Here is a 15,062-nt window from a genome sequence, read left to right on the forward strand (position 1 = left end):
CGTCATGGCCAACAGACAACAATCACATACAGAGGATGAGCACATGCAAGCGCTCGTCAGGATGGTCACTCAGGAGGCTTGCCCCAAGGCAATGACACTGGTGGAGATCGGGGTGGCCACTGCACTGGACGAGAATTTGGCGAGAGTCAAGGATGCACTGGTCGCAGAGGATAGACACGCTTCCTTGATGGGGCACATGTACTGAACGCAGAAGACCAACATGTGAGCTCAGCGAAGGTGAGTGCAGTGTCATACTGCGAGGCCATGCCATCGTAGTCCCAAAGAAACTGCAGGACCAAGTCATCGGCTTAGCCCATGTTGGGCACTAGGGAATGGCAAAGACAAAAGCGCACCTACGAAGCAAGGTGTGGTACCGCGGAATGGATGCATTGGCCGAGGAGAAGAATTGAAACTGCCATACCTGCACAATCACCATAGGTGACCCCGCACCTGCCCCAGTCCTCACAGCTGGTCTAAGGTGAGCATCAATTTTGGAAGCTTACCCAACGGCCGCAGTACTCTGGTGATAATGGACTCCCACTCAAAATTCCCCATTGTAGAAGTGATGGAATCCACAGCATTTCCACAGGTTCAAGTTGCCCTTGACAAGATCTTCGCTCTGTTTGGCCTTCCGGAAGAGATCAAATACGGCAATGGGCCCCCGTTCCAGCGGCCAGAATTCCAGGAGTACCTGGCACGGAAGGCCATTCGACACCGCAAAATCACACCACAATTGCCCCAGACGAACGGTGAGGTCAAGCGATTCATGAGGACTCTCAACCGGGCACTAAGGATTGCAGTGGAAAGGGGTGAGGATGCAGATTGCTGCACCAGTTCCTCGACACATATTGGCAGACCCCGCACAGCACAACACGCTGCACACAGTCCCACCTGCTCTTCAGGCGGTCCCGCAAGACAGCATCCCAACAGCCTGGCTGGGCAAGCAAGATGAGAAGTCAGCAACCGGAAGACAAGCCTCACCCGAGGTGCGGAGTTACTGTCTCTAGGTGTGGGTGACTACAGGGTCATGAAGGACAGACATCCCGGTTGGAAATTCCAGACCCCATTCGAACCCGAAGTGAAGAGAGTCCTCGACATCAGAGGAACCATGGTCTCTGCGCATAGAGTTGTGCGGACAGTAACCCGGAACGTGTCCTGTTTCAAGAAAGTACCCGGACCAGGTCCCAGCCAAGATGGGCTCGCTGACTTTGAAGCAGAAGGTGATTCCCCAGCCGACAGTCTGTCACCATCAATGACTCCTGGCCGAAGCCAAGAAGGCCCGAGGACCGATGGGGCCGCCCTGGCTGATATCACACCCAGTTCAAATGCCCCGAGTGTGCCATTGGTTTGGAGCCAAGAAGAATCAGGGTCCAATTCCAGCTCCCGGAGCCAGAAGTATGGTCTCCGGCCGAACCATGCACCCAGCCAATAGCTTAGAGATTTTGTGTGTGCACTGCCTTGATCAGGGCTGTTAAAGTGACTAGCAGCAGCTAAAGAAAAGGAGAGATGTAGAGAGCCACCCCGGCTCTTCTATACAATGTTGCACCCTGTAGCACTCCTCAGGGCGGGCTCGCCCAAGAAGATAAATAAACGGGTAAAGACTGCTTTGGGTCTTTCCACCACACTCCCTCACTCCTGGTGTACTTGTGAGTCATTGCGGGATCCAGGGTAGGCCTCACCCTCGAGGGTCCCCGCAGTAACCCCCTTCTACAGCTTTGTTGTATGGAATATTGAAAAAATGCTTCAGTTCTGAAATTATGAGAATGTGAAAGAACTATTACGAGTCTCTGCGAGGTTACATCAAAGGCAGTGAAGGGTGGTACTGCTGCCGTGTTAAGATTTTTTTTTCACACTGAGGACCCATCTCAGTACCTGCTTTTTAGAACTGCCGGTGCTGAGCACCGACAGGACCAGGCCCACTTAAAGCCATGGCAATAACCCTGAAAGGATTGCGTGAGGTGGCTTAGCGCATTGATTACACATGCACAGCAACAGCAGAGTTGAGCCATTTCTCATTATGAGGTTGAGGCATCTAGTAGCTTAGTCAAGTCTGCCACAGAGTAAGATTCTCAGAATGACCCGACTGTCGAGCTTGGGTCCCTCCTGGTTCATTAGGCACTCAGCTCTGTCAGGCAGATGTACACATATCTTGCTTTTGTAGTTCAGTTCCTTTTCCCCATGTCTGATACAGACTTTCTCTGTCCTCAGGCAAAACTGTAGAATGCCTATTTTTCTGGCTGAAGATACTATCTTGTTATTGCGTGCTTCTCCAAGCAGCAGAACTTCCCTGCCCTCTACAAATGGGAAACACATTGTCCGGGACCTGAGGTGGCAAACTCACCTGTACCTGGTCTTACAAAGATGCCATGGGTGACCACAGAATGCAGAAGCACCTTTGCACCAGGGCAAGGTATAAAGAAAACAATTCCGCAGACCTCTCTAATCACATCAAGTGAAGGACTCATTGTGACAGCGGACAATTGGATAGGTTTGTTTGAAACCTTCAGCTAGTACTAAACATGGCTTTTAGCCTGCATCACTTTGCATATTGAGGGACTCATTTAGGAGGTTTTGGCGCAGGTCAGCACCACAAGGAGTCTTGCAGTGCTGCCCTCCTTCAAACGAAAAGGGCAGGAATGCGCCATCTCTATGAGACATGGCGCATTCCTGTCCTTTCCCCCTGCACTGGCGCAGAATGAGCTGCCATGCACCCACGCAACCACCCTTGCACCATGGTGCAAGGGTACCTTCGTTGTGGGGCTGATTGAAGGGACACCTTTCTGCACAAAATCAATCAGTTGCTGGAGTGGGGTTTTCTTAAAAAAATTGTATACCCTCTCCATTTTGCATGTTTTCATTAGTAAGAATAATTCATTAATAGTAATTGTACTAATTGTTTGCTGAGTGAATTGACCAACATTACTAATATAAGAAATACACGTGGGAATTGCATTTGCATGGCCTAAATTAATACGTAAACTAATTTTCGTACGCATATTAATGATAGACAATTAGAAATTGCATGATTATATGTTGCTTTCGTGATGTATTTGTGATTCGTGCTTTATTAAAATGAATATAATCTGCATTAAGTGTTGCTTCTGCTAGATTAATACACACACATAAAGGGTTTAGTGAGGGAATAACATTTTATTAGTCATTTCTATGTATTAATTGCGTTTTTGTGTTTCTTTGCTTAAATTGACCATTTGAAGTGGCCACAAAATGGCCGACATCCCTATCAGACGAATTGACTTCATTTGTGAACGTCTCTGGGTGAAGTGCGCGTGCGTCACCATCAGCAGCAGTGGCCTCTGAACGACCCTAAATTCGACTGTACCCACCAAGGACACTCTGGGCTAACAGCCAGCTGCCCCGAAAAGAAACAATAAAAGTTACTTCAACATGAAATTTGAACTATATCTAAAGAAACATTTTCCGTGTAAGAATTTGGTGGAACTGATCTCATCAACCAATCACGAATATTCAAAATATTACTTGTTACTTTTTGGAATGTAATTTTACTATAAAAGATAGTAGAATAGAGAGGTTGAGAGCGAGACCCTTCAGAAGATTTTCGATTTCCTGACGTTATGCTGACGGAGAGGACGGTGACACTGCAGGACAGCTGTTTCCTAAGACTCTGACAGTATGAACTGATGACCAAGATTTTGACTTAGAGGACGACTTTTAGCCAGAATAGGTAAATATGATGGTCTACTGCTTGATTAAACAGAAGAATCGATTTTCAATTATTTAGATAAAGATTTAAGATTTATTACAAGAACTGTGTTGGGTCGTTATTATGAAAAGTGTATTTATGTAAATAAATTATAGATTTAGTTATCACTTCAACCAGCAGCTAAGCTGATTCATGGCCTATTCATGGGAGGAGTACTAAAAGGTGAAGTTTAGGCCTTAATAAATAGAGAAAGGTAGGGAAATCTATTAGGGATAAATGAGTACTTCCTTCCATTACAGCGAGGGGAACAACGCCTCTTTGGAAACAGGTTAATAGAGGATGAATGTTGGTGTTATGGGCCCCACCAGCGAATGTAGTGATTGAGTGTGTCTGTACGATCTATGACCTGTGACGAAAAGAGGGATTTTGCATTCCGCGCTGCATCAGTTTTCTTGGTAGCAGAGATATGGTTAGCTACTGTTTTGGTTTAAGTGATCATTGCTTGTAAATAGCTTATTGATTATTGATTGGTATTGATTTATGTACTAACACTATATGTTGAGTTATGTTGAGTTATATGCTGTTAGCACGGCTTCTGGGATGTAGGAAGTTGGAAGTTTGTAACAGTTCTGTAGCAGAGCAGAGGTAAGCGCTGCTCTCGGGAAAGACGGAATTGTTGTTGCCCTGTAGGTACACAGGGGAAACGTGTGACAAGTGAAGTTGCACGGCGCATTGTCTGGGTTCGATTCGGCAGCATCGTCGTGTGTTGCCATTAGAAATATTCTCTGTGTGAGAGAAGTGTGTATGGTAGCGAAGGTTACCTGTGAAATTTTGGTCTTTAAGTACCAGGAAACCAATTGGCATACCGATAACGCTTATCACTGAAAAGGTAGCAGGTGTTCTCTGAGCTTGTTAGAAGGACAAAGTAGAGGGAAGCGCTGCTTTGTTAACGAATGTCATAATTCTGTAGTAGGGCAGAGGTAAGCGCTGCTCTCGGAAAAGACAGAAGTCTGTGTGAATGGTCTACATTTTTCCCTGTATGACAGTGTGTGTATGGAAAAGGCATTCCGATTAATGGCGAAACTCTAGAGACCTAATGCGAACTCTAATTAGGTGTCTTAATTCTAGAGAAGCGGTTAGTTGATGCTTGTTAGAACGGTAAGGTAGAGGGATGTGCTACTTTATCAACGGAAGTAACGATTCCGTAGTAGGGCAGAGGTAAGCGCTGCTCTCTGGAAAGACGGAATTCTCGTGAGAAAGGTCTATTACTGTTCTTTGGTTAGCGAAGCGGACAATGGAGATGTTTTAGTGTTGTTACTAATAGAATTGTAAAAGTTGCAATAAAAGTTCAAGGAGCGGACTTGTAAAGGAGGGGTAGACAGGAGCAGAGCTGCCGCAGCGGCTGCTGACGTCAAAACGACCGCGCTGGGATTGGACAGTCAGTCAGAAGTGTAAAACGCCCCAGATTGGTGCGTTAGTGTAAAGCCGCGCTAGGATTGGAGAAGTACAGGGTGACATAAACGCTTCCCATTGGTGCGTTAGTGTAAATCGCGCTAGGATTAGAGGACTGTGAGAGTGACGTAGACGCTCTTGATTGGTGCGTCAGCGTGAAGTCGCGCTGTGAGTGGACAGAATAGCGGTACAGTTGTAAAAGACTAGCGATACACAGAAACCAAGAAAATGTATTACCAGCCACCAGATAGGGAAAAGAAGTCCTGGTTTGGTAAAGTTAAGAAGTGGTTTAAGAAAGATAAACAGGTCAAAACTAGGGAAGGACAGTTACTTCCTCCACCGAAAACTCCCGCATCTTTAAGGTTTGCGAAATATGGATATCATACCTGTATTTGGTTAGATAATTGGGTAAAATATACCAAGGACGATGGAGTCCTGGCATTTCCAGAACATGGTTCCTTTAATTTGGCTGTTTTAAGGAATTTACGCGAGAAGATGATGTATCTAGAACCAAGACCTAGACCGACGCAGTTTGAGGCATTGACGGAGTGGGAAGACGAAATGCATGAGCGAGAAAAGCAAAGTAATGGTAGAAGTTACAGATATTTGTTTGGCAGGTCATATGGACATGAAACACATGATGATTGAATGAAAAGATGGCGGAATGCAAGTATGACTGAGGGTATGTTTCCTGTAAGAGCGGTAGGAGAGAATGAAGAAAGAAAATGTGTGGAAAAAAGGAATAATGTGGAATCAAGAGGTTACAGAGCAAATGAATCAGATGATGATGTGTTGGATGATGTGTTTTATAAAAATCCACCACCGTACCGACCAGAACCAGAAATGTTGGCACCAAACGCCCCAATGAGAGAAACATTACGAATTATCAAGACTGAAACTATGTCACCAGATTTAGAAAAAAGAAACTCCATTAGAGAGGTAGAAAAGAGGTCAGAGAATAGAATAAATAGTGAAAATTCAGCGGAATTGGCCAAAACAACTCTAGAATTAACAGAGTAAATAAGAGAATTAACTAAGAATCTAGAAGCTGTAACAGTTCCAGTGACCATAGGTCCAGTAATGCCCATTTTTGAGAAGCAAAAGGATATTGAACATTGCTTGACGGTACCATACCGGAACCATAATTTGGTTGAGAGTTCAGAACGGAGTCAAATGGAGAATCCATGGGGACCGACAGTAAATATGTTTGAACCAAATGTTTCAAATAATCCCTTTATAAATCAGAAGTATGCTGAAAGGAGTAGAACAACAGTAGAAACTTTGTTGGAACCCCAGAAAAATCCAGAACAGATTAGCGTAGAAAACCCGGTAGGACCTTCTGTGGAAGAACTAAGTGAATGGTTAAGAGGGTTACAGAGACAAGATAAAGAATCCCAGTCAATAGATGTGGCTAAATTATGGATGGTATTGGAAGAATTAATTGTAGGGACTATTCCCGTAGAAAAATTGAAAATTTATCAGGATGAGGAGTTGTTATTCCTATGCAAAAGCGTGACATGGAGAGCGAAAAATCTGCATGAAAGACTAGGAGAAGTTGCGAATGAAATGGGTATAGATTTTGATAAGGTAAAAGCCTTACAGAAACCCTATCGAGTTGATTTTACTGAAAAAGACATTGAAAATCTGAACACCACAGGACAGATAGGTCAGATTAAGGACATCATCATTTTATTAAGAAAATGGGGAGACGTGGATAAGTGGAGAAGTAAATGGTATAGCAAACGTAATGATGCCTCAGAAAAGACAGTTTCGGCATTCCCGGTTAGAGAGAAAGAAAAGGCAGTAACTGAATACCCCATGAGGGAGATTCCAGGAGGAGGATATGTACACGTCCCATGGACAAGACAGGCCTTTTTGTTATTTACGAATGATTTCCCTCGACTACGCGAAAAGCCCGTCGAGTGGTACCGGCAGGTAGACAGATTTGTAAAATTGTCGAAAGTACTATGGATAGATTTGAATAGTCTATTTGATATAATAGTACCGGCAGATTTGTGGACAGAGTGCAAGTTGATGATCAACTGGCCAACTCAAGAGTACCCTAGGGATCGTAAGACAGGAGCTCCGGACCCTGAGGTAATGAAGAAGTATGAACAGGTTATGGTATTTTTGCAAAACAAAGTGCCCCCTAAAGAGACAGATGGTAAAAATTGATCGTACACATCAGGAAGGAAAAGAATCAGTACATGCATACTATGAGAGGCTAATTCAAGCTTTTAAGCAGTTCAGTGGAGATGAGAACCTGAGTGATAAGGATTTGAGTCATTTCGTATACAGATTTGTATATGGTTTACACCCAGAAAGTGGTGACATGATAAAACAGCATACGGTTGATTGGCAGAATAAGAAAATAGATGAAATATTGAGACATGCTAAATATTTCAGTGACGAAATTGAAGCCAAACAGCGAAAATTAAAAGAATAGGCGATGTGGGCACAAGTAAAAGTAGCTGAAAGGCAGGAAGCTCAGTTGGTTGAACAAGCAAATAACCCAGGAACTAGACCGAGATTTGGCCTAGGAAAAGGGAAAGGTAATATAGAAGAAGCTAAAAAGAAGTTCCCATGCCATAATTGCGGTAGGTTAGGGCATTGGAAATCCAAGTGTAAATTTCCTCCAAATATTAATAATGAAAATGCATCATTGAATCCGCAGGTGCAGAATGAGGTGAGTGGTCAACTGCAGCAACAGCAGCAGGTGGTTACCTCACAGAATCAGGTGCCAAAACCACCTTTCCCGCAGAGCAGAAACACTCAGAAGTATAGTAATGAATCGGGATTCTACAATGAAGAACAGGTAAATAAACCACCACGCGCTTGCGCTTTTTCACAGTATTGGCTGCAACGCGATGAGAGTGACTCAGAAGAAAGCTATTGACGGTGCCGAAAGGAGGAAGAAGAGTGTGTACTTGGCGCAACTCTAGAAGTAGACCAGACAGGACCATTTGTAGGTGGGAAGGTTAATGATGAAAATATTACTTTCCTAGTGGACACTGGTGCTACTCGATCAACTGTTAGATCAGCTGATGTTAAGAATCTTCCTCTTTCGGATGAAACAATCCATGTGGGTGGTGTGTCCAACAGACAGATAAAGACATTTCTGACAGAACCAGTGAAAGTTAGTATAGGGAAATTTCCAGAGATGCACCGCTTTGTTGTGTGCAACACCAGTCCAGTGAATTTATTAGGAAGGGACCTGTTGTGCAAAATGAATTGCACCATATTCTGTACTTCAGATGAAATAGCATTTGAAACACCAGATGAGGATGTACTGTATAAAATGACCATAGCAAACAGAGAAAATGAGGTTACTGAGACTTATGCAATATTCAACCCTGATGAATTACCTAAAGAACTAAAACAGTCTGTGAAGGCAGAAGTATGGGATTTTACTGGAGAAGATGTAGGGTTAATGAGAAACGTAGATCCAGTCAAAATAACTGTGAAGAAAGGAATAAGCTATCCAAATGTTCCACAGTACAGATTGACACCTGAAATAATTGAAGGAATAACCCCAATAATTGAGAAAATGATCAAACAAGGAATTCTAAGAGAAATAATGAGTAGTCCATGTAATTCACCGATAATGGGACTGAAAAAGCCTAATGGGAAATTCAGGATAGTGCAAGATTTGAGAAAGGTAAACAAAATTGTGGTATCATGTTGTCCCATTGTACCAAATCCATCAGTAATTCTGTACCAGATTCCCCATGATGCGGAATGGTATACAGTGATTGACTTATGCCATGCTTTCTTTTCAATCCCATTGCATCATGACAGTCAGCCAAGTTTTGCATTTCATTTTGGAGAGCGGATTTTGGCATGGTGCCAAATCCTACAGGGGTGTACAGAAAGCCCCTCAATATTCAATCAATTGTTGAAGAAATCTTTGGAAAGTCTGCAAATGCCTGAAAGTTCAGTACTAGTGCAATATATCGACGACCTTTTGGTGGCGTCAAAAACACGTGAAGCTTGCGAGGTAGACACAATAGCACTACTGAATCATTTGGCAAACGGAGGGTTGAAAGTGTCACCAGCAAAATTGCAGTATTGTAAGAAAGAAGTACAGTATTTGGGACATAAAATTGAGAAAGGACTGAGGAAAATAACAATAGACAGAATCAGAATCATAAAAGGAAGGAGAGCCCCCATGACCCAAAGAGAAGTGAGAATGTTTCTGGGAATGGTGGGGTACTGCCGTCAGTGGATTAGCAATTTCTCCCTGATTGCAAAACCCTTGGTACGACTACAAGGATTGATGTAAAAGATCCCCTTGAATTGAACAAGAAAGAATTGGCAGCATTCAAACGATTGAAAGAGGGTTTGTGTGAAGCACCAGCACTGGGCATGCCTGATTACGAGAAAGAGTTTGAGTTGTATTGCAGTGAGAGAAATGGATGTGCACTCTCTGTGTTAATCCAGAAGCATGGAAGGTTGAGGAGACCAATTGCATATTTTTCATCATTGCTTGACCCAGTGGCTGCAGCTTTACCTGGGTGTCTGAAAGCAGTGGCTGCAACATGTCGAAGTTTGGAGCAGAGTGAAGGTATTGTGATGGGATATCCGTTGAAAGTGTTTGTACCTCATGACGTAGCGATTCTCTTGACAAGGAGTCGTACTCGGTATATGACACATAGTCGGCTGACTAAGTATGAGAAGGTCATATTAGGTGCAACAAATGTGAGCCTTGCGAGATGTTTGAATGTGAATCCTGCAACATTGTTACCAGATGCTGAAAATGTGGAAGTGAGAGATGAAGCAGATCATGATTGTTTGGACGTGCTTGAGTATTGCACAAAGCCACGACCAGATATAAAAGATGTACCTTTGCCAGAAAGTGATTTTGTGTTGTTTGTTGATAGGTCATGTTTGAGAACAGATGAAGGAGTGCTAAGCGCAGCATATGCAGTATGCACGGTTGCAGCAGTGATGGAAGCATCTTATTTGAAAGGAGTGAGGTCAGCCCAAGTAGCTGAACTTGTTGCTTTGACCAGAGCATGCAGAATCGGGAAAAATGTGAGAGTGACTGTGATAACTGACAGCCAGTATGACTTCGGGGTTGTCCATGATTTTGGCCAGCTTTGGCTACAGAGAGGTTTCCTGACCTCAAGTGGAACCCCTATTAAGAATGCTGAAGTGGTTGGAAAATTGATAGAGGCGATACAGCTGCCTAGACAATTGGCTGTGGTGAAATGTGCTGCCCATAGTCAAGGTAGTGATTACATCACTACCGGAAACAGGTATGCTAACGATATGGCACAGTATTGTGCACGGAATCAGAATTTGGTCAATCGGGCCAAGGAAAGAGAAATGTCTTCTTGCTCAGTAATGTTTACTAACACTGTGGGAACTTGGGAAGAAGTGAGGCAATTGCAGGAAGAGTCAGGAGATGAGGAAATGAAACAATGGATAAAAGCAGGGTGTGCACCAAGAGAAAAGGACCGTGTGTGGGTCTATCGAGATGGAAGACCAGTGATGCCTCATAGCATGATGTCTACCATGGCACGGATGTATCATGGCCAGGGACACATAGGGAGAGATGCCATGATTAGGTCTTTTAAGCAGACCTGGTACAATCCAAAATTCAGACTTGTAGCAGAAAGCCTATGTCAGAGATGCCTAATATGTCAGCAATACAATCCTGGGAGAAAGACAGTGGTGAGTCTAGGAACCATAGGCAGAGAAGGAGGGCCTTTTACCAGAATGCAGGTTGACTTCATTGAAATGCCTCCATGTAACAGACTGAGGTATGTCCTGGTTATAGTCTGCCTATTTTCTAGGTGGGCGGAAGCATTCCCAACAAGAAGAAATGATGGGATGACAGTGGCAAAGCTACTTTTGAGAGAATTCATCCCCAGGTTTGGGTTCCCAGTGACTCTTGAATCAGACAGAGGAGGACACTTTCATAACGAGATTGTAAAATTGATTTGTGAAGCATTGAATGTACAACAGAAACTACACTGTGCCTACCGACCAGAGGCTTCTGGTGTGGTTGAACAGATGAATGGTACAATCAAAAACAGAATTGGGAAAATGTGTTTAGCCACTGGTATGAAATGGCCTGATGTCTTGCCTCTTGTTTTAATGACAATTCGAGCAATACAGGGTTAAGTCCTCATGAAATAGTCATGGGACGAGCGATGAGGCATGTGTACATTCCAGTCAACAAGCTGATGACAATAACTGATGACATGGTGTTGGAATACTGTAAAGGCCTGGCTGACGCAGTTCATTCTGTGTTTCATCAGATTGGAGCGGATGCCACCACTCTTGAAAGGAAGCCAGCCCATGATCTGAGCCCAGGAGACTGGGTAAGGATAAAAGTCCACAGAAGAAGAAATTGTTTGGTTCCAAGGTGGGGAAAACCAAGACAAGTCATTCTGACTACAACAACAGCTGTGAAGTGTGCTGGAGTGAAAAACTGGATCCATGCCAGCCATACTTTGAGGATACCAAATCCAGTTGACAGCAAAGGAAAAGAGTACTATGATGAATCAGAGTCAAGTACTGAATCAGATAACGAAGGGCCAAAAACACAAGAAAATCCTGAAAGGGGGAAAAAAAAAAATTTGATCAAATATTAGTCCCCAGAAGTATCTCTCTGAGAAGACGATTGCAGATTTCTGATATCAGTTCAGATTCTGAAGACGAACAAGGGCGACGAGGTCCCAGAAAAGAACACAGAAAGAAAAAAGGAAAAGACAACAAAGAAGCAGTAAAAGAAATTTGAGAGAAGGAAGTTTCAGATGAAAGACCAAGAGAAATTCCACCTGAAATAATAGATCAAAGTGAAAAAGGGACAGGTACAGAGAGAGAGGGACAGATTGCGGAAGACCCCCGAGGAGGTGTAGGGAACTGTAACATCCAGCTAGGTGAAGGGACAAGTAGCCAGCAGGAAGATTGCGTGTCGGAGACCCGAGGAGGGACAGAAGTAGGGAAAACAAAACAAGTGGTGGAAAAAGAAAAAACAAGTTGAAACAGAATCTGAAGAGAGTGAAAATGAAATACCAGAAGGTAGAGTTCTAAGAAAAAGGGCTTGGAAAGAAGAAAAGAATATTAAAGAAGGTAAACAGAAAAGAGTTAAAAAGGACGAAGTGTGGCCAAACAAAATAAAGAGATTGAGATATCGGCTGACACGAGTGAAATCATCAAAGGCAGATCAGGTGAATGAAGTGACAAGCCAAGGAAAATCGAAAGAAGAAGAGACTAATCAAAATAAGGAAGAGGGAAGAAGAACAAGGAAACCAAACCAGAAGTATAAGTCACCGGAATGGACGTACGTGGCTCTGCCTGAAAAGGAGGAAGAGGCAGATAGTCAAGGAAATCCAGAGGAGGCTGTACTGAAAGTGGTTGAAGAGGAAGAAGAAGCAGGAATCCTGAGAGTTATCTTATCCGACATCGGAGAAGAAGAAACGGAAGATCAGGAAATTCTGTACTTGGATGAACAGAAAGAAGTGAAAAACGATGAAATGCCAAACTGAGAAAAACTAGAAAACTACTGATGAAGGAATAACAATTGAGTCAAACGATAGATACTGGTAGAACCAAGTAGGGCCTTAGAGCCTAAGATTAGAAAACTAGTGGTGAAGTAAAAGAGGCTAAGTCAAAAGACACAGTCCAAATTAACAAAGATGGCTAACATAGATAGTAGCAAAAGTAGATGTACATTCATGAAGAGATGGTGTAAAATGTGTTGTTGTTGTACAGGATTATTAATGCTTCTATGGAGCATACTTGCTCTTTTGCTTTCTTTTAAGGTTACTATAGATGCACTAGAAGGACACACTGAAAACATTACTAACATAAAGAAGATTCAAAAGGTAGTTCCGACTAGAATAGATAATAATTATTTACATAAAGATAGGTCTATTAATGATTTTTCAAATAATGTGTTTTCAAAGTTATTGTATGAATATGTAAAGACTATGGACGTAAGGGACTGCTACGTATGCATGCAGTTACCTGCATCTGTGTCAGAGGGAGTGACTTATCATCACCTTCCGGCAACGTATGGAATAGCATGAAGTGTGATTGCTAGCTTATTTTATGAGACAGGTAAATTAGAATATTATTTTTCAGATGTAGATAACATTTTTGCGCAAGTGCCTGCTAATAACAAACTAAACAAAGTAAGACCTGCTAAGGTATTAGGTGAATTTTTCTTAGAAACTAAGGAGTTAACATTAGAGTATATATTTAAAAATAATTTGACATGCAGTTTGAAGAAAGAAGAAAAGACATTCCTAGACATGGTCGAGGAGAGGAGATTGAAAATGCGTAGAAAGGCATCTGAAGGAAAAGGGGAGAAAACAGTCTGGGATGTAGAAATGGAAAAACAGATGAAGGAAGAGTCTAATCCAACTTTGGCTTTAGATTGGCCTCAGAAAGGGAAACTTTGTATAAGAAGGAATCAAACGGCGTATGACAATTATTTTGAAAGAATAGTGAGTGCCATGATACATACCGAATCATGGGTGAATGGGGATTTAAAGGTTGAAGAGATCCAGTTTTCCCTGGAGTTTATTTTATCTGTGGGAACAGGGCATATTATCGTTTGCCAGACCATTGGTATGGCACATGTTACGTAGGCCTGGTTTTTCCAAAAATCTTTCACATGGACAGAGGTAAAGATGGTGTACATAGTTTAGGTAATCATTTAGTGCGTCGCAAAAGAGAATCTTGGGCAGAAATTGTAGGTGACATTTTTGGAGCATTGATACCAGCAGTGGGAATATCTCTGAATGCGAACAATATTAGAAGATTATCAACAGTAGTGGATCGCTTGTCAACAAGCACCGCTGGAGGATTCTTATTGGTTAATACTGAAATGGTTGCCATGCGTGCTATGGTAATGCAAAATCGACTTTCCCTTGATATATTATTGGCAAAAAAGGGTGGAGTCTGTGGAATGCTGAAAGTTCAACATTGTTGCACTTACATTCCAGATGAAAGCAAAGATATGAAGTTTACATTAAAAATATTACTGAATTGCATGACGAAATTGTACCACTGGAGGTTGAAGGTGTTTGGGAAAAGATTGGGAAGAAAATTGCTGCTATTAAAAACTTCTTAGTGAAAATAGGTAGTACATTTATAGGTAAAATATTATTTCCATTAACGTGTGATTTTCGTATTATTAATATTAAGATTAGGATGCATGTGTTGTAAAAATAAGAAGACAAAGAATAAAATAAAAAGAGAACAAAGAAAAGAAAAGAAAAGGATCCAGATAGAGACTTAACAGAGATATCTTTAGAAGAATGGAAAGAAAGTATGTATAAAAAGGCAAAAAGAGATGAAGAAGAAACTGAATTATGAATAAGAGCAAGAATACATTTCATTTTTCGGAAAAAGGGTGAATAAATTTAGTGTTGTTGTGGTGATAAAATCACCAAAGGGGGTATTGCTGGAGTGGGGTTTTCTTAAAAAAATTGTATACCCTCTCCATTTTGCATGTTTTCATTAATAAGAATAATTAATTAATAGTAATTGTACTAATTGTTTGCTGAGTGAATTGACCAACATTACTAATATAAGAAATACACGTGGGAATTGCATTTGCATGGCCTAAATTAATACGTAAACTAATTTTCGTACGCATATTAATGATAGACAATTAGAAATTGCATGATTATATGTTGCTTTCGTGATGTATTTGTGATTCGTGCTTTATTAAAATGAATATAAGTTGCATTAAGTGTTGCTTCTGCTAGATAAATATACACACATAAAGGGTTTAGTGAGGGAATAATATTTTATTAGTCATTTCTATGTATTAAATACGTTTTTGTGTTTCTTTGCTTAAGTTGACCATTTGAAGTGGCCACAAAATGGCCGACATCCCTATCAGACGAATTGACTTCATTTGTGAACGTCTCTGGGTGAAGTGTGCATGCGTTACCATCAGCAG

The sequence above is a fragment of the Triturus cristatus genome, chromosome 2_2, assembly GCF_964204655.1.
Source record: "Triturus cristatus chromosome 2_2, aTriCri1.1, whole genome shotgun sequence".
Lineage (NCBI taxonomy): Eukaryota > Metazoa > Chordata > Amphibia > Caudata > Salamandridae > Triturus > Triturus cristatus.